Consider the following 22,170-nt stretch of genomic DNA (forward strand, 5'->3'; position numbering starts at 1 on the left):
GCTTTCTCCATTCTGTTTGAATATTAAAGCTTAATACCTTAATGGGTCTTAATAAATGTATTTTTTGTTCTAAGGATTAAACAAAATTATGGATTAACAACCTTTTACACAGGGATCATGTTCTAAAGTCAGAAAGCATTAACTCTACTTTAGAGGATACATCAGAATAGAGATATGAAAAGTGGGGAGAACTCTAAGATCATAAGAATGTGAAACTGGTGTCACTATACATGTCTAAGAGAAAGAGCTTGAATCCCTCTTCCCATTTCTTTGCATTAGGCCCCTTGACAGATGGATAAGATTTGTTGCCACTGCAGTTGTGGGAGCACAGAGTTATGTTAGGAGAAATAGAAAGGGTATGGGATGGGGAGCCAGGAGGACTGGCTTCCATTCCTGGCTGACAAGTTTCTCTGAACATCTCACAAGATCTCCCCTGTCTGTATCACAGGATTATTGGAGATAGAAAATGAAATTATTGATATGAAAACATTTGATTAATCATGGAGTACTACATATTTGCTTTGGGTTTCCACACCCAAATATTCATGACATAGTTTTGTTCCATTGTTTCGATTTGAACCCAGAAACTGGTTCTAATTCAGCAATGAATCATGAAGAAAAGAAAGACAGTAGAAGCAGGCTGCCCGAATGCACAGCTACAAATGTGTGGGCCACAGATGACTGCAGGCCTATAGATCTATTGCCAAGAGTTCTCTTTGATACGTGTATCATGCCTTCTCTGTAAACTGAATTAACGTGTCCAACACATATTGTTAATTTTCTAATGCATTGGTACATTGGTGAGATTGATAAAATATTTATTTAAAAGTTTTACTACATGGGTAGTTTCTATGGAAAAAGTACTCTGATCATTTTAGTGCTCCCTGTCCCAGAACATACAACAATCTTTTGTACATAATAGGTACCCAAAAATCTTTGACTAAAGCCACAAATTAATGAAGAAATAATTGTGTCATGTTTATTTGTCTGAGTTTTTACCAATAGGAAAAAAGCCAAAGAGACTGGCAGATATATCAAATTCATAAAAGCAGAATCTATTCTATGGCAGATATTTTAGTAACAGAGGCAATAATAACAACAAACTTTTACATCATGATCTCACTTATCCACCTTACACCGCCATGAACTAGACAGGTCAGATGTTAAAGTCAATAAATCAAAGAGAAATCTGAATACTTAAATCGGAAGAATCCTTAGATTCGTAAGACACGAATCATAGCATTAATTTTGTCACTTTTCAAACTCAAACACAGAATAATTATAAAAACACTAAGTATTATTAGCCAATATATTTTATCCTCAGATTTTGCTCATCCAGAGATCAATCAGAGCATCCAGAGTTTGGTATCTTAGAACTGGAGCCTCAAAACATTACCTATTTCAAAATTTCCCAAAATTGTAGGTTAAAAGACTCACACTGTGTGTGTGTGTGTGTGTGTGTTTCATCAATGCGTGTGAGTGTATGTGTGAATATGTGTGCATGTATGTGTTTCAGAATTCTTCCCACAAGATCCTAATTCTTTCAGCAGGACTAGAAATCTGTTTTTTAAATAGACTCCGCAGGCAATTCTCAGGTCTTGGTGAATTTGGAAAACATGAACCTAGTTAAGAAGGGGAAATGTAATGGTGCTTTCCAAAGCCCTGCCCCTAGTTGGTGATGGAGCTAGAACTGGAAACCAACGCTGCCTTCCAATCTGACGGCCTCCATCTTCCCCACTGAGGTCCAGGCTGTTGTGGGTCAAGACCTCTCATCTTCATTTCACTTGCGTAGCTGATTCTAATTCCATTTCCTTCAAAAAAGTTTCATTCCACTGTCAGCCTCATCATGTAAACCAGGGCCTGGACTGAATATTTGTGACAGGAAATATAATATGATTTAAAATAAAATGAAATACTTAAAGAATTAGGGGCAGTAGAATGTCATTATTCCATACAGTCAGTGATAATGCTAAATAAATCAGTGTTTTTTTTCAAACCTGTCAAGGACTCTATCAACACCAGTGTATGGTGCCACACGTGGATTTGAATGTCAGTAGAGTGTGCGTGTTTGAACAGCAAAAGCTTTCCCACGACAAAACCTACAGCGTTTATTTTGGGTGCAGTTCAGTAAGAAGGAAATACACGGAAAATCAAACATCATTTCTAAGGAACACAAACCCAAAGACAGCAAACAGGTCACAGCAAATCAATTGGAACCTCTGACTTCTCAGCCTGAGGATTAGCAGGGGATCTTCATGAATAAGAGATAAAGGAGTCCAGAATGTTTGAAGCATATTGAAGACTTTCATCAGTGACTACAGAAACTGAGGCCTCCGTGGCACAGAAGGCCAGTGACAGAAAGCAGGCTTTGATTGAAGTAGGCAGCAGAAACAGAACATTTTAGAACAAGCAACTCTTTATCTTGCATGACAGAGGTTGGAGTCTGGGGAACTGGCCCACACAGGTGAGTAAGAAGAGCAATTGATCGCCTTCTGGCGGGCCCTGGGGGCAAAGGCTCACGGGAGCTATGGTAGAAGCATATGAACAAGAAATTCAAGTTTTCTCTTAGGTCCCACACTGCCACCTCCCTCACTACCACAAGCTTCTTCCCTAAATCTGGAAATAGACTGAAGGCTCACAGGACAAAGAAGGTGAAAAGGAAACTTAGCAATGTCCAGATTCAATGACACCATGAGAGAAGAATGTAGTTCTAAACTGATGGACCAGCTGTAAGAAAGCCTGCCACCTCCTCCCACGGCTGGCTCCCACCTCTCCAGGAAGCCCCTGAGAGCAGCCATTTATTTCCATTCCCCAGGGAGCTAATTTGAACACTATCTTAGGTTTTATGTTATGAAAAAACAGAAAGTTTTTTTTCACAATGAAAGACCATCTCATCTCCTTTTTTTTTTTTTTTTTAATGATGGTCCTTAAAGGGACACAAATTTACTTTCTTAGACAACCACAGCTTTCCTCTCAGTTTATTCATAAATATCAATACTCAAGGCAGGTGAGAAAGAAATCAAATGACTCAAATAACACCCAGAGTGGCCAGAAGATTTGCATGTAAGTCTTAATTCTATAAAGAACACTAGGGCCTGATTTTGATTTTGCTTCCTGAAAAACATGAATGGGGATTGCCACCCTAGACCTTGAGCGGTGGTAGACATGTATCTTCCAGGGCAAAATGCAGCCCCTGCCCTCCCCACAGCTTTGTTCTCCTTTGATCTACAGAGGCATGCACCCAAGTTCTCAGCACAGGAATCAAACCTAGCAAGTTCTGCAAACTTGAACTTGGATTTTTCCCCCTCAGTAGGGCCTTTCAGAGCCTTTACCATGCTGTTACACATTTTAATACTCCAAGAAAGTGTGTGTGTGGCAGTCAGTGGTGGGGGGGTCAATAGCATTGGAATCACAGCCTCGGTCTGTGTGTTATCTCTGGGGTAACACATTGAATATTATTTCATTTAACTGGGTAACATTAGGAGGTAAGGGCTCTCATCTCCAATTACAACAGAAGAAACTAAAGTTCAGAGCAGTGAACTTGATTTATGGTCATAGGGTCAATAAGTATCTGCAAGAAGTTATTAAGCTGTGACTTTCTCATCATAGATCCTGGCTTCTAAGCATCAGGTTCAACTGCTTACCCCAAACTGGATGCACCAGGAACTCTTGGTACTTAGAGTGTTTTAGTCTGATTTTGTTGGGGGAACACACCATAGGAAATGCTATTCTAGTATAGTCACTATCAGGCTGAATTTTCTCCCGCTATGTTCTAGAAACTAATTGTGAGGTAGGACACTTCCAGTAGATTCCTGTAATCATATCACCTGAATAACTTTATATCTAATTCTGTAATGTATTGCATTCCATATATAATGAATTCTCTGCACTCCTTGGCTAAACTCTTTTCTCCATCTTCCAAGATAGCAGTGTAACATTTTCAAATCTTTCTCTATTCGCATCGCCTGGGACTTCCTCCTTTGTCATTCTTGCCTCCCTCTGTAACCACCCTGGATTATCATCCCAGCTCAAGATCACATCTGCAACAGTGTTTTTGTTGTGTAAGGTAACAGTCACAGATTCCAGGAATCAAGATGTACACAATAGACAATATTTGGGGGCCATATTTGGCCTCCAATAGCTAATGATTACTAAACAAATATTATGAGGTCATTGTTTTGAACTGAACTCCTTTATTAGACCCCCAAAGACCAGACTAAACTGCTCCAATATGATGTCAATCATTCTAAGTGCCATATAATCAAACAGCTTTAAAGAAGCAGATAGATTCCCAGTTCTTCCTCTGAAGTAGGAGATTCCATTCTCCCTGAGTAAGTAGAAGTCCCTTAGGCTTAATCCTTAGAAAAAAGTAACCTCATCCATCTGGGTTTTTTTTTTTTTTTTTTTTTTCCTTCCTCTTGCTGTAATTCTTATTCCTACCTTACACAACCTGCTATTTTGAAAAATGGAGGCTGCTCTAATTAATGAATCTCAAATAGAAGCCAAATAGAACTACAACGAATTTTTTTATAATTTTTCTTCTGACACAATGTTGAACATCTTTTCCTGGACTTATTTACCATCTTTATATCCTTTTTGTTGAAGTGTGTAAGTCCTTTTTTTTTATTTTTTAAGTGGTTTGTTTTGTTATTGTTGCATTTGAAATTTGAACAAAAATAAATTTTGGACATATATCTTTTGTCAGGTATATAATCATGAATGCTTTTTCCAACATAAGTTTGGCTTTTATCCTGTCACTGCCTTTGATAGAACAACCTTTTTGATTTTGATGTATAATTATCAACTTTTTCTTTTATGAATTCTGCCTTGTTATCATATCTCAGAACTTTTTTTTTGTACTGGGTATTGAACCCAGGGGTCTCTATCATTGAGCTACATCCTCAGTTCTTTTTATTTTTTATTTTGAGACAGGATCTCACTAAATTGCCCAAGCTGGTCTCAAACTTTCAACCTTCTGCCTCAGTCTCCCGTGTTGATGGGATTACAAGTGTGCACCACTGCGCCCGGCTCAGAACTCTACTTAACCCCAGGACACAAAGATATTTCTTCTTTAAGTTGTATAGTTTTACATCTTATATTTAGATCTGTGATGCCTTTTGAGCCAATCTTTGGGTGAGGTCCACAGTTCTGGTTGAGGTCCATTATTTCATTTGTAGATGTCTAGGCATATAAACATCTGGATGTCTAACTGGTTCAACACTATGTGATGAAGATGATCCCTTTCCCACCAGATTGCTTTTGCACCTTTGTCAAAGATCAAACAGGCATATTTTTATAAGTCCACTTCTGGACTTTCTATTCTGGTCCATTAATAAATGTGTCTATCTCTCTACCTCTGGGCTAATACTATAGTCAGCATAACTTTTAAAACTCTTACAACAATGCAGTTTTGCCGAACAAGGAGCAGTGGTCTAATATTTCTGTGCTGTAGGGAATCCTTCATCTTAAGAAAGCAGTTTAAACATCTGATTTTCAACATAAATTGTACTCACTTTTAATTAAAGACTACCACTGACATTTTAATGGATTCTCCAACATGAAGAATTAGGACAGTTTTTCCAGATGTTTTACATACATGTTCTCTCTCTCTCTCTCTCTCTCTCTCTCTCTCTCTCTCACACACACACACACACACATACACACACACACACACCACATGGCAAGACTCAGAAATCACTCTCCTGATTTATCTACTGAGTTCTGTCCCCATGTTTTTAACTATCTGGTATACATCTCCAGTTGGGGACGTCCTTCAACCCCAGAAGTCCCTCTGTATGTTAAAATTTGAGATTATACAACACTTTCTGATTTGCATTTAATTTGAATTTGATAAAGAGATTTAAAAATCTGATTCAATGTATTTATATATTTGGTCTTAGGCAGATGTCATAGAGAAAAATATTTTACCATTATGTGAAATGAAAGAAATGCTTCATTGGCTCTCTTCACACAATCCCAACAACAAAATTTACTTTTTCATTACATCCATCAATTATTCCCAAACTCTGTTGAATTACACTAGCGAACTTCTATTTTTCCAGATTTCATTCAGTAAATGTAAACAAACTAACTAGAAATGTCGTTGCTTTAACAAGTGGTTCAAAAGGAATAAAAAATTATTTATTGTAACATTATTAAAATATTTTTAGATACCATTCACAGGTGTTTTTAAGAATGCAAATATGAGATTTTAGTAGGTGACATATTGAAACTGACTACATATTTGATTGCTCTTGTTAGGGCTATCCGAGGTGGCTGGATGGGGGCAGACATCAGGCAGCCAAGTGTGTCAAGTAATAACCAATCAGACGCCAACAGATAAACCCTAGTGGCATCTTGCAACGGTCTGTCAATCAGTGGAGACCCCAGCCAATCCCAGAGGGACACAAGTCCCTGCAGGCTCTGCAGTCAACCCCAGGGGGACACGAAACCCTCAAGCCTTCCCACACCTATCCTGAACTACAAAAACGCCACCCTGCCAGAGCCCAAGCCGCAGCTCAACTTCCCAGACCCTCCGCCCCAGGCTTCACTGTAGAGGATGGGTGAATCTCACCAGAGAGCCATCCCCCCAGAAAAATGTTTTAATTACCTCTGGCCTATCTGTCCTTCGCTTACCTCCATCTGATCTGACAGTTCTCCTAAGTGCTTTGCTTCAGTGTACTTTGTGGAAAGTATGTAGGACAAATATTTTCATGGTTCCTCCTCATCCGATAAAAAGTATCTTAGGAATTGACTCAGTCTTGTTAGTGACTACAGCAGAGGCACCTGTGGCTCTTTGTGCAATTTGGTTTTTAACTTCTTTGCTCCACAAACTTGCTGTGAAGGCTGCCATGGAATTACCAACCATTTTTTCTTGGATGTTCCAGTACATGCAGTGACTCCACGGCCACTGGGACACTTTTACTGTTTGTTTTCATAGAACATATTTTAATATGTAAAGAGGTCATTTCTGACTTATGAGAATTTTCTCTATGAAACGTTCTTTGATCCATCTTTCCTTTAACTGGTTCATGAAAGAAAATACTTCTCTTTGCATTTCATTGTTGAAACAGAGGTGTGTACAAATGTGGCTAAGTTTACTGCCCTGGAGACAGAATACTCACATTGATTCTACTGGATCCAATACTATTAACTGAGAGATTTTTAACTCATTATTTAATCCTCTGTGTCCACTTTACATCTTTTAAACAATGGAGAAAATAATACTTCATGGGATTATTATCAAGAATTTAAAAAATAATTTGTTAAAGTGCTTAGAATCTTGCTTGACACACAATGAGTTCTTGGTAAATATTGGTTAATAAAAATACCAAAAAATACAAAAATACAAAAATCAACAGATGAATGGATAAAGAAACTGTGGTATATATACACAATGGAATATTATTCAGCTATAAAGAAGAATAAAATTATGGCATTTTCTGATTAATGGATGGAGTTGGAGAATATCATGCTAAGTGAAATAAGCCGGGGGATTCAAGATGGCAGACTAGAGGGTGGCTGCGTTTCGTGTTGCTCCAGGACTCAGGACTCAAGAAGAGGAGATATAGAGAGACTTGGAACCAACTCAAAGCAGCCGGGTGTCTCCCACTGGGGAGGCGTCCCAGACGGTGCGGTAGCCCCGAACGCAGGGAACTTCGTGAAGTAGAGCTGCCGGCGAGACGCCCCTCCCCCCGCTGGAGCAGTGAATGCGGACAACTGGGAGCATTGGAGAGGTGGCTGCTCACCACAGCGCTTGGACTCGGCACAACCCACCCGGGCTCTGGGAGGCTGCCCAAAGGAGAGGGTGCTCGGTGAGCTGTTTGGACTGAAAGTGACCACCCCTGAACACAGGGGGCTGCCCAGAGGAGAAGGAGAAATACGGGCTCGGCACGTCACTTGGACTTGGAGCAGCTGCGCCAGGGCTCTGGGCGGCTATCCGGTGGAGCAGCGTGGTGAGTGGTTTGGACCCAGAGCATCCGCTCCTGAACACAGGGGGGTTGTCTGGAGAAGGAGGAGGAGCGTCGGGGTGCTTGGGCTCGAAGTGACTGCACCAGGGCTACGGGTGGCAGTCGGGACGAGAAGGTGCACAGTGAGTTCCTGGGACTCGTGACGAACGCACCAGATCTATGGGTGACTGCCTGGTGGAGAAGGAGGTGCATGGTGGGTCACTTGGACTTAGAGCGACCGCACGGAACACCAGGTGGCTGCCGGAGGAAAAGGCATGTGGCGGGTCACTAGGACTCGGAGCGATCTTAAGGGGCTCCAGGTGGCTGCTCAGAGGAGGGGCCGCATAGCCAGGCGGAAAGTGCAGAGCAGGGTCCCAGGGCCTAGGCGGCTTCTTGGTGGAAGAGCCCCACAGACAAACTGAGGGGCGAAGTGAAGGCTCCAGGACTGCAGGCAGCTTCTCTGAGGAGAGGCAGCCTAAGGAGATTTGTCTGCGAAGGGCGAGGCTTCCAGGCCCAGGAGGTAGGTCCGGGTCCCTGGGAACATTGCAGAAGAAGGCTGCCCAGCCCAGGCGGTAGTTGTGAATTGAACAGAACCTCTGGGAGGGAAACCAACCAGCGAGACCTCCCCACCGGGTGAGTCCTCCCTGTCGGGTGAGGTTCTCCCAAAAGGACTGTAAAATCAGAGACACAGGCCCAAACTGGCCTTGCATCAGCCCACATCCTACTTCCCCTTTGGATGACCATTCATCAGCAAGTGAAGGTACCTCTGCCCACTAGCAGGGAATATACCCCACCGAAAGGCCACCTCCCCTAGGGAGTCAGCTTCCTTGTGGACCACCGCATTATCAACTTCCTCCAAGACTTCAGGCTACTGAAGGCTAAGAGGGGATATACTAGAAATCTTCAGGGATATTATAAGACAATACAGGAAATCTGCAATATCACAGCGGTCAACTGATACCTGAACAATATGAGAAAACAAGGAAAGAAAATGCTGCAAACAAATATAGATGTTACATCAATGAAACCCAACGAGAGCATGGCAGAAGAAATGACAGAAAGGGAGTTCAGAATGTACATAATTAAAATGATCAGGGAAGCAAATGACGAGATGCAAGAGCAAATGCAGGCACTGAATGATCGCACCAATGGACAGTTAAAAGAGCAAATACAGGAAGCAAAAGATCATTTCAATAAAGAGTTAGAGATATTGAAAAAAAAAAAACCAAACAGAAATCCTTGAAATGAAGGAAACAATAAACCAAATTAAGAACTCCATAGAAAGCATAACCAATAGGATAGAACACCTGGAAGACAGAACATCAGACATTGAAGATAAAATATTTAACCTTGAAAACAAAGTTGAACAAACAGAGAAGATGGTAAGAAATCATGAACAGAATCTCCAAGAACTATGGGATATCATGAAAACGCCAAATTTAAGAATTATTGGGATTGAGGAAGGCTTAGAGAAACAGACCAAAGGAATGAACAATCTATTCAATGAAATACTATCAGAAAATTTCCCAAATCTGAAGAATGAAATGAAAGATCAAGTACAAGAGAATTATAGGACTCCAAATATACAAAATTACAACAGACCCACACCAAGGCACATTATAATGAAAATACCGAACATACAAAATAAAGACAGAATTTTAAAGGCCGCAAGAGAGAGGAATCAAATTACATTCAGGGGGAAACCAATACGGATATCAGCAGATTTTTCAATCCAGACCCTAAAAGCTAGAAGGGCCTGGAACAACATTTTTCAAGCCCTGAAAGAAAATGGATGCCAACCAAGAATCTTATACCCAGCAAAACTTACCTTCAAATTTGATGATGAAATAAAATCCTTCCATGATAAACAAAAGCTAAAAGAATTTACAAAAAGAAAGTCAGCATTACAGAACATTCTCAGCAAAATATTCCACGAGGAAGAGATGAAAAACAAAGAAACAAATCAGCAACGGGAGGAACTATCCTAAAGGAATTGTCAAATAAAGGAAGAACCAAGTCGTCTCAAAATAAATAAATAAATAAATAAATAAATAAATAAAATGAACCAAATGACCAGGAATACTAACCATATCTCAATAATAACCCTGAATATTAATGGCCTGAACTCATCAATCAAAAGACATAGACTGGCAGATTGGATCAAAAAGAAAGATCCAACAATATGTTGCCTGCAAGAGACTCACCTCATAGAAAAAGATACCCATAGACTAAAGGTGAAAGGATGGGGAAAAACATACCATGCACATGGATTCAGCAAAAAAGCTGGGGTATCCATCCTCATTTCAGATAATGTGGACTTCAAGCCAAAGTTAGTCAGAAGGGATAAAGAAGGACATTACATACTGCTTAAGGGAACCATAAATCAGCAAGACATAACAATCATAAACATCTATGCCCCAAACAGTGGCTCATCCATGTATGTCAAACAAATCCTTCTCAATTTCAGAAACCAAATAGACCATAACACAATAATACTCGGTGATTTTTAACACGCCTCTCTCACCACTGGACAGATCTTCCAAACAAAAACTGAACAAAGAAACCGTAGATCTCAATAACACAATCAATAATTTAGACTTAACAGACATTTATAGAATATACCATCCAACCAAGAGTGAATACACTTTCTTCTCAGCAGCACATGGATCCTTCTCTAAAATAGACCATATATTATGCCACAAAGCTAATGTAAGCAAATACAAGAAGATAGAGACACTACCTTGTATTCTATCAGATCATAATGGATTGAAATTAGAAATAAATGAAAGAGTAAAAAACAGAAGCTACTCCAACACCTGGAGATTAAACAATATGCTATTATATGATGAATGGATAACAGAAGATATTAGGAAGGAAATTAAAAAATTCTTAGAGGTAAATGAGAACAAAGAAACATCATATCAAAATCTTTGGGACACTATGAAAGCAGTACTTAGAGGAAAATTTATTTCATGGAGCGCATTCAATAAAAGAAGTAAAACTCAACAAATAAACAACCTAACACTACAGCTCAAAGCCCTAGAAAAAGAAGAACAGACCAACACCAAAAGTAGTAGAAGACAGGAAATAGTTAAACTCAGAGCTGAAATCAACAAAATTGAAACAAAAGAAACAATACAAAAAATTGACAAAATAAATAGTTGGTTCTTTGAAAATATAAACAAAATTGATAAACCCTTAGCCACTCTAACAAAGAGAAGACGAGAGAAAACCCAAATCACTAAAATTCGGAAAGAACAAGGAAATATCACAACAGACACGACTGAAATACAAAACATAATTAGAAGTTATTTTGAAAATCTATATTCCAACAAAATAGAAAATTTCGAAGACATCAACAGGTTTCTAGAGACATATGAATTGCCTAAATTGAACGAGGAGGACATACACAATTTAAATAGAACAATTTCAAGTAATGAAGTAGAAGAGGTCATCAAAAGCCTACCAACAAAGAAAAGTCCAGGATCAGATGGGTTCTCAGCCGAGTTCTACAAAACCTTTAAAGAAGAGCTCATTCCAATACTTCTCAAAGTATTCCATGAAATAGAAGAGGAGGGTACCCTCCCAAACTCATTCTATGAAACCAATATTACCCTGATACCCAAGCCAGACAGAGACAAATCGAGGAAAGAAAATTTCAGACCGATATCATTAATGAACATTGACGCAAAAATTCTCAATAAAATTTTAGCAAATCGCATACAAAAATATATTAAAAAGATAGTGCACCACGATCAAGTGGGTTTTATCCCAGGGATGCAAGGTTGGTTCAACATCCGGAAATCAATAAATGTAATTCACCATATCAATAGACTTAAAGTCAAGAATCACATGATTGTTTCAATAGATGCAGAAAAAGCATTTGATAAAATACAACACCCCTTCATGCTCAAAACACTAGAAAAAATAGGGATAGTGGGAACATTCCTTAACATCGTTAAGGCCATCTATGCTAAGCCCATGGCTAATGTCATTCTAAATGGTGAAAAACTGAAAGCATTCCCCCTAAAAACTGGAACAAGACAGGGATGCCCTCTTTCACCACTTCTATTCAATATCTTTCTTGAGACTCTAGCCAGAGCAATTAGACAGACCAAGGAAATTAAAGGAATACGAATAGGAAAAGAAGAACTCAAACTACCCCTATTTGCGGATGACATGATTATATACTTAGAGGAACCAGGAAATTCCACCAGAAAACTTTTAGAACTCATAAGTGAATTCAGTAAAGTAGCAGGTTACAAGATCAATGCTCATAAATCCAATGCATTTTTATACATAAGTGATGAATCCTCAGAAAGAGAAATTAGGAAAACTACCCCATTCACGATAGCATCAAAAAAATAAAATACTTGGGAATCAATCTCACAAAAGAGGTGAAAGACCTCTACAATGAGAACTACAGAACACTAAAGAAAGATATTAAAGAAAACTTTAGAAGATGGAAAGATCTCCCATGTTCTTGGATAGGCCAAATTAATATTGTTAAAATGGCCATACTACCAAAAGTGCTATACAGATTCAATGCAATTCCAATTAAAATCCCAATGACGCACCTTACAGAAATAGAGCAAACAATCATGAAATTCATCTGGAAGAATAAGAAACCCAGAATAGCTAAAGCAATCCTTCGCAGGAAAAATGAAGCAGGGGGTATCGCAATACCCGAACTTCAACTTTATTACAAAGCAATAGTAACAAAGACGGCATGGTATTGGTACCAAAATAGACAGGTAGATCAATGGTACAGAATAGAGGACACGGACACAAACCCAAATAAATACAACTTTCTAATACTAGACAAAGGCGCCAAAAATATGCAATGGAGAAAAGATAGCCTCTTCAACAAATGGTGCTGGGAGAATTGGAAATCCATATGCAACAGAATGAAACTAAACCCATATCTCTCACCCTGCACAAAACTCAACTCAAAATGGATTAAGGACCTTGGAATCAGACCAGAGACTCTGCAGATTATAGAAGAAAAAGTAGGTCCCAATCTTCAACATGTCGGCCTAGGACCAGACTTCCTCAACAGGATTCCCATAGCACAAGAAATAAAAGCAAGAATCAATAACTGGGATAGATTCAAACTAAAAAGCTTTCTCTCAGCAAAGGAAACTATCAGTAATGTGAAGAAAGAGCCTACAGAGTGGGAGAATATCTTTGCCAATCATACTTCAGATAGAGCGCTAATCTCCAGAATCTATAAAGAACTCAAAAAACTCTACACCAACAATACAAATAATCCAATCGACAAATGGGCTAAGGAAATGAACAGACACTTCACAGAAGAAGATCTACAAGCAATCAACAAACATATGGAAAAATGTTCAACATCTCTAGTAATAAGAGAAATGCAAATCAAAACCACCCTAAGATTCCATCTCACCCCAATTAGAATGGAGATTATCAAGAATACGAGCAACAACAGGTGTTGGCGAGGATGTGGGGAGAAAGGTACACTCATACACTGCTGGTGCAGTGCAGCCACTCTGGAAAGCAGTGTGGAGATTCCTTAGAAAACTTGGTATGGAACCACCATTTGACCCAGCTATCCCACTCCTTGGTCTATACCCAAAGGACTTAAAATCAGTATACTACAGAGATGCAGCCACATCAATGTTCATAGCTGCTCAATTCACAATAGCCAGATTGTGGAACCAACCTAGATGTCCTTCAATTGATGAGTGGATAAAGAAACTGTGGTACATATATACAATAGAATATGACTCTGCCATAAAGAACGATAAAATTATGGCATTTACGGGCAAATGGATGAAATTGGAGACCATCATGCTAAGTGAGATAAGCCAATTTCAAAAAATTAAAGGACGAATGATCTCGCTGATAAGTGGATGATGACACATAAGGGGGAGGGTGGGGGGAGTTAGTGTTAGGGTTAGGGTTAGGGTTAGAGTTAGGGAGGGGGACAAGAATGGAGGAAGAAAGGACTGTTTAGAGGGAAAAGAAGGGTGGGAGGGGTGGGGGGAAGGGAAAAAATAATAGAATGAATCAAACAACATTATCATATGTAAATTTATGATTATACAAATGGTATGCCTTTAACCCATGTACAAACAGACAAACAACATATATCCCATTTGTTTACAATAAATAAAAAAAGAAAAAGAAAAAGAAAAAAAAAAAAGAAATAAGCCAATTCCAAAAAACCAAAGGCCAAATGATTTCGCTGATAAGTGGATGATGATACATAACTGGGGGTGGAGTGGAGGGGGAAAAAGAGAAGAATGGAGGAACTTTGGATTGTGTAGAGGGAAATGGGGTGGGAGGGGATGGGGGAAGGAAAGATAATAGACTGAGACAGACATTATTACATGTAATCATACATGTATGATTACACAATGATGTGACTCTACTTTGTGTACAACCAGAGAAATGAAAGTTGTACCCTATTTGTATACAATGAATCAAAATTTTAAAAACATATATAAATAAATTAAATTAAAATAAATAAAATATAATTAAAATACAAACAAAAATATAAATAAATAATTTTAATGTTATTGTATTTTTTAATAACTATTTTATCAAATTTCCAGTGATGCTTTTCTGTGCAGTTTTGAAGTCTTTACTGACAAAGGAACACATTCTCATGCACTGCCCTGTGGTTTCCCATGTATTATTTTAGTGACATTTTCCACCACAGGAAGCAGGAGGAGCAAGTGCTTCACCAATAGCATGAGACTTTTCCCTTTTTATGTAATGTAAGAAACCTCAAAAGAGGTTTTTTATTAGTAAGCTTAATAAATGTGGTCTTAAATATTAGAACTTGGAACACAACTGTAAAAATTACTAAAAGTTGTTTTCAGATTCTGGAAACCCATCTTTAAATATCTCACTTGCCCTGTTGGCTAAATATGGCCATTAACTAACACATTGGGCACATTATACAATTTTTGTGAGGTTCATCACTAAAAATAGCAAGTGTAAATCCACTTTTAAGTCTGTCTCCTTGTAAATTTTCCCTTATTTCTTGTTTAATCTAAGAGATTTACTTTGCCTTCAGTTCTTAGGTAGGCAACATAGAGCTCATTCCAGAAGTAAAAGAGACAGGGCTGCCCTGTATATTTGTATAGTCTGCGGTCTCTAGTTTTTTTGTAAAAAGGTTTTAAACCACTTGTTGAATTTTGTAAAAGTTAGTTTAAAGAAAATCAAATAGTAAGATCCATAAAAGTTTCCTGGTAAATCGTAGCCCACCCCACCTCTGGCCCCTGGCACTATGGAGTCCCACTCTCAGCCCAAGCACAAAGTTCATGTTGAATAAAATATTGCTGGCTTGATTTAAATTAATCCAGTGGTGTAAAGTACAGTTAAAAAAATTTCAAACCTATTTTCAAAGTACTTGTAACACAGAGAACTAGTTACATTAAGACGTTTTCCTTAAGCCAACTTAAAATTATTAACCAATAAAATTATTATATTGAGGGGTCTTTCAACATTGCATTTTGGGAAGTGTTGTATGCATTGTGATTTTGCAGAATAAGAGCCTTTGTTCCTGAGCTGTAGGCCTGGGAGGATCCTGAGTTCCCTCCTGGCACTCAGTCTCTCCTCTATAGCAGGAGGTAGCTGGCTAGATAATACTAAGAACCCTTTCTAATTTAATATTTATCGACTCAATTTTTATCCTGCCTGAGTTATGGAAATTGGTAGTTTACATGTTTGTAACATTTTTGTAAAAAGGCCTAAGTTTGTGGGAAATTCCTAGAAAAATGTTATTCATCTTAACTTCTACTTTCTCTGCTTCTCTACACTTCAAATACCAAGTCAATAATGTCATTACAAGCTCTACTAAAGAAAATAAAACATAACCCAAAACAAACAACTTCCCCCAAGAGACATTAAATGCTCAATACTCTGAAGGAAGTCTAAAAAATTCATCATTTCATTAAATCTCTAAAAATTTTATTGGAGCAAAAAAATTTGATTTGGCTCTTATTTATCACCAACACAATTACTTTCTCCTTAAACTACCTTTAAATGATGTTCCTGAAATCACAAGTTTAAACATAAATATTTGCCTACAGGTACTACACTCTGAGTACTCCTGGTAAACAAAATAAAATTTCACAATGTTGAAGTCTATACATTTTCTGACTTCAATATCATTGTTCTCGTTAATCTTGCCCAGTTCAGTGCTAAGTTCTGTGTCCTAGCTGTATGTATACATAACTGTAAAGATATAGACAAAGAAACACTTTGTATAATTTTCTTGGAATATTGAAGGCAAATGTAATATATAGCAAGAATAACCATTTAGAAAAAAAATAATTAGTTGGGGACTCTATGCTCTACCTTATCAGCAAGGAAAACAGCAAATCAAAAAGAACATCCTGATTAAAATGATCATTAGGACTTGACTCAACCCAGGAAACCAACTTTAGACTTCGCCAAGCATCATAGAAAATTTGAAAAAAATTACACAAGGCCTGGGTTTCAGTGACTTTAGACTTGGACTTTTGGGCAATACTTGAGACTATGGGGACTCTTGGAAGTAGACTAAATGTATTTTGTATTGTGAGATGGGCATGAGCTTTTGAAGACCTTGGACAGAATATTATGATTTAGGTATAAGGTATCCCCCAAAAGCTCATGTGAGGCACAATGAAAGAATTTTAAGGGGTGAAATGATTTGATTATGAGAGGTGTCATCTAATCAGTGGATAAAAATAATATGAAGCATAATAATAAGCTGAATATTATTTCCTGATTCCTTTATCTTAAAGTCTTAATTATTCTGATTTTGAATAATGCATCCAACATGCTTTTATAATAGTGTCTCTTTAAATTTTATAAGTAAATAGAAAAGTAGACATATATTGGAATGTGCTCCATGATAAATATGGAGAAGTCTGGACACAGTGGATATGAAGTGCAAACATTTAAACTTGATCTCCAGGACTCTATAGGTTTCCCCAGTTTCTCTTTGATGCTAGTTCTTCTCCTCTTTATAATCTGAACTGAGGTGTGAACTAGGGATATGCTATCCTTGCACAAGGAACCATGAGTAATACAAATCTCATGCCTTTGTTCTTACTGTTCCCATACTCTCCTCCATCACTGTCTTCAGCCTTGTGCACACCTACTAATTTTAACTTGAGTAGCATTTCCTCTAGGAGGTCGTTCTTGAGCCTATAAACTTCTCTCTGGGAAGAACTCACTACCTCACTTGTGGTTTACATGCACTCTCTTTCCTCTTCAGACACCAAAGAGCACCTCTAATATTTTCCTGCTTCTTTTGTGCCATTCTTTTATGGTGTTTGGTTAATAGCCAATATTACTGGTAATTGCCTACATATCAGGCAAGAGTCTAAGCATTTCACATTAATTAATTTTGTTTTCATAACAATCCTATGAGATAAGTACCAACAGTTTATAACACCTACATAACCAGACCTTATCAACTCAGAAGCTGAGGACTAACATTCCAGGCCAGGTACAGTGCAATGACCAGGGACCAGAGGACTATTTCATCGAAGGTAAGCAAGCCAACAAGCAAGTGTGACTCTGGGACCACCTGCCCCAAACTACTCCACTTTTTCCTTTGCGAGACCAATTCACTTCTGTAATGCACTCCTTAAAATGTCTCTCGTGTTTGAAAAAGGGTATTTCATTCTCCAAGAAATAATAAAACCTGGTAATTTCATATGTATCAACACGCTATCTTAAAAGGGAGATCCATGCATGGAATGCTTCTGTTCAGCTTCATCTCAGAAGATAATGCACCAGTATTAAAAGACAGTCACTTATTGTGGGACTACTTGGTGCTTTTTAAATGCATTGAGATTTTAGATAGAACTTTTTCTTCACATGCCTTATTTCTTTCCTCTGAGATGAAATCTTTGTTGTGATTTCATTAGAATAATCAGGAGACGTGAAAGTTTCAGTAGCTTTTCAATTGTGTCTTCCAAGGTATCATAAAGCTTTTGATCCACTTAGAGCATTTAAAATTCTAAACACTATTGCTTGAGTCTAAAAGATACATGTCTCCTGTACTGGGTCGATCAACATTAATGACAGTAACCTTTGTGATTTCCCTGCCCACCAAGGAGAGGCTAATTCCTTTGAGTTGGAAATCCTATAGTAAACAATAATATGTGCTTCAGATGGAAGGAGAAAAACACCAGTGGATCCTTGGTATTTCTGCCTCTGGGCCTGTTTGTAAATCTCAGAAGAGAAGGTGCCCATATGCACAGGGTTGGTATCAGCAGGCACAGGAAAATAGAGTTCGACTGATACTCCATCTTTGACCTAACATTTATATGGGAATAAAACCTCTGGAAGAAGAATGAACTTCTTCAAGGTCTTGAATTTTTAACCGGAAAATTGTTGACACGGATGAAATGAAACACTCTCAACTGACACAGCACATGGCCAAGGCAGCTGCCATGAGGCTGTTAGACTCTGTATCCTAGCCACCATCTATCCAAACAAAGAACCGCCTGAGGAATAAAACCCACTTATAGCACACCAAGCTCGTGCATGGCATACTGACAGGCTGTTCTGAAGGAGGACAGGGACAGTGCCTTCCTATTCAAAACCCTTGTCACTGGTAGGGTCTTTGTAAGTCCATCAGTGCATGCAATGAATCATCCTTGTAGTAGTCAGTTAGGTCTCAAAGACCTTCACATTTACAAAAATTCCTGTGGACAAAGCATCTTAGGACATACTTTGAAAACCCAGACATTGCAAGACATGAGCATGCTTGACCAAACTTGGGAGAATCAGAAAATTAAGGTCCAAAGTAAAAACAGACACACATACCAATTCAAACTCCAGGCTTAGAAAGAAGGTCAAGAGGTGATGACAGTAGTTCCTGCTCTGTATTTGGTTAAAACAACTCAAGTTTCTATAGATTTTCTAATTTCCAGATTTGAGAGGAAAGCTCTGAAAGACAATGTCAAGGAATAGAGCAACTTCTAAACAAAGACTCATTTACATGTATTCTTCCACAATAACACTGATCACCCAAGAGAAAAGAGAAATGCATTTTCAGACATAGTCAGGTTTCATGAAGTGTAAAAATCCTTTCTGTTTCATTTTATTCTTCTTCTACACCTACCAAAAATGTTCTTCATCCTCCCAGGCCTGACTCTCAGTCACCTGCTTGTTATGGGACCCAGCAAATGGGACAAGTGGCAAGGGACTGGAGTGATGGTATGCAAAGCCACCTCAGCGTCAAGAAACAAGCTCTACAAAATGAGTCTGCATTCTTAGTTCACCTAATATCCAGGTAATATTTCCTTCGTGAAGAACATTAGCATTCTGGATGAAGTGTTGATCTGTAGGCAAGAAGCAAACAGACAGTGGGGACACTTGCATTCCAGTTATCTTGATTGGGGTTTCTAGTTAAGGTTCTCATCGTTCTCTGTTCTTTCTTTAAGTTAATTCTAACATTAGAAACCATAACATATCGAAACTAACATTTTGTTCCCCAACTCTAGGATTGCTCAAATTTGGAGTAACTAAACACTGGACTGCTTCATGGAAATATGAAAATGTCTTGAAAAAGCTTTAGAATTTCCTTGAAAGAAAGTATGTTCTTTCCATTGGTGGCTCTAATGCATAGTCAGCATTGAAAACAAACACATTAGCACAACGCTGACAATAATCCCAAGAGGAGTGTATAATTATCTTTATTTTACAGTAAGTAAAATGAGACACCATGTTCACAAGCAGTAAGAATGGATTTGAATCTTGGCAGGTGATTTGTCTCCAAAGTTTATCGTTTTTTTAGCTAAGCTCTACTGACATTCAAAATCAAAAAGCACCAGATATTTGGGATACCATTCACGTGGTGTGCATAATCCTTCTGCAATGTCTCTACAGTTTGAATTTTGAAAAACCTTTTGTATAACTCTGGCTGAAAAAACAAACAAGATTTGGATCTAGGAATTATTCTGGTTTGCATGTGACTGGGAAACTGACCAAACCTGACCCTGTGCTGAAATCAGTGATTTCACTGTGTACTGTTAGAAGCGATCTACCCAGCTGGCCAACTTGGTACCACCCCAGAATCCCCTCCTGCAGTCAGCTCTCTGAGGCTGTGCTTCTTCCTTGCCCTTCGTTTACCAAGAACATTCACATAAATGATGCAGGTACAGACGTCAGAAAGAAACTGCTGCTCCCTTCTCAACTGACATTCGTCCTTCAGGGCAAACAGGCTTGAAGGTTCAAAAGTCACTTGCCAGCAATTTCCTTTACCGCTGTCCTCATTTACTTTAGCTTAACAAGAAGCAAAGAGAATACTTGATTTAAATAAAGGGGGTTGAGAATGGAAAGAAAATCCATTTTTCTGTTGCTACGACTTGGTTTCTCCACTTAGCAGTCACATGAGTAACAACCTTGCTTCTGTTTACCTAGATCTGGTTAGACCAAAAGCTGGGTTTGGTGGGCTGCAGAGGTGGTCTGTCTCAATGCCCAGGGCAAGAGATAAGGCAAGTATAAATGGGGGGGGGGGGGAATAGATGATGTCACTATATCTATTTAAAGAAGAGAAAGAAATATCATCGTCTGAAATGTGGGGTGGGAGGTGGGGTGCCAGGGAGTGACCCAGGCAGTTATCAACTAACATGAGACATAGAGTGTAAAGTAGAAGGTTTAAAATAGTGACTTACAAGGAATGAGGGAGCCAATAGGCAGAGTCACATAGTGACATCCCTACATTCCACCCTCCGGGGAATTCTGTCACTGCACCGTTCAAAATAGGGCAACTCATGGTATGACCTGATCAAAGAAATTTAGTAAAGACACAGAGCACAAAAGCACATTTATCAGGCGTACTCTCCTAGTCATTCACGAAGTGCATTTCACATGTCATCTATCTCAATCCCCATAACAAACCAGGAGAGATGGGTATGATTTCCCAGTGATAATTCTGAGTTAATTGTTAGGAAGGAAAACAGCATAGATTTGAAATGAGACTTGGCTGCTTCTAAAACCTGTGTTTCTTCCACTCTGATACAGTCTTCCTAACACCCTCCCTATCCTGAGCTTCACGTTCATTTGGTACAACCTGCCTCAGCAAAGCACTTTGGAGCTATCACCAAGGGTGGCAAGTGACAAAAGGCACAGGCTCATATGCTAGCAGGAGTTGGACTGTTCCCTGAGACCCTAGAGCTGTGCATCAGTGTTTATTTCTGTCATTGTGTCCCTTCCTTGGGTTCCACTTAAGCAATCTGTGTTCTTCTTTACTAGCCACTGGCTGCCCATCAGCTCCTGCTATCACCCTTGGCATCCTGTGTAGATGGTTGTGACTCATTCTGATCATTTGTCAGCTACTTCTAGAAGAGATATCCATCCTACAGGTGCTTCAGTCTACCTGATGTAATAGTATCCAAATGTTTTCACTTCTGTGGCTGACATCTGAGTGAGAAATTCATAGGGTCGTTTTTTGTCTCACCCCAGCCCCGCCCCCAGCCTTTCTCTGCAGTACTGGGGACTGAACCTAGGGGTGCCCTACTACTGAGCTACACCCCCAGCCCCTTTTAATATATTTTGAGACGGGGTCTCACTAAGTTGCCAAGACCTTCAAATTTTCAGTGCTCTTGCTACAGCTCCCTGAGTAATGCTGGGATTACAGGCATGTGCCACTGCACCAGGCTGTCACCCTCTTTTGGATTCTATTTTCTGGGACAATGTGATTAGCTGATCAGGGAAAGACTCATTCATTGAGCAAGAATTTACTGAGTTCACATGAAGAAAGCAGAAATGTTCTAGGTGCTGGGAACAGAGATAATTAGCATTCAGTCCCTCCTTCAAACACCCTAGCATGCTGCTCACCTTTTACAGCTCTGCCTGGTGACAGTCCTGGGGCTGGGAGCACCTCATTTCCTCATTCGTAACTTCCCTAATGCTTGAGCCAGGACAGCAGCCCAGGCTTGGCGGTTTGGTTCGGGTCTGTTCTTGTTCTCTCAGTTTTGTGCTGACTTCCAGAGCTTTCTCTTTTGGAAATGTCATCGTGTTTTCCTTGATCTACCTCTTCTTGGAAGCCAAAAGGGCAAGGTGACAAGAAAAGAATGGCAGGGCAGCTTGTACCCTTGAACAGATGAAAGTGGCTGCCTCACCCAAGCCATAGGCTGGAGATCCCCCTCCCCCACCGCCCCACATACAAGGAATAAAAAAGCAAATCAACAGTGAGAGAAAGAATGTTCCTCAGGCAAGGGTCTCAGGTAGGATT

General features: G+C 39.1%; 1 protein-coding gene across 2 annotated transcripts in view; it reads right to left on the bottom strand.

Moving 5' to 3' along the window:
* Window positions 1–22,170, bottom strand: part of EGF (epidermal growth factor) — a 103,040-nt gene that overhangs the window by 79,418 nt on the left and 1,452 nt on the right. The gene's annotated exons all lie outside the window — the stretch shown is intronic.

The sequence above is a fragment of the Sciurus vulgaris genome (genome assembly GCF_902686455.1).
Source record: "Sciurus vulgaris genome assembly, chromosome: 9".
Taxonomy (NCBI): Eukaryota; Metazoa; Chordata; class Mammalia; order Rodentia; family Sciuridae; genus Sciurus; species Sciurus vulgaris.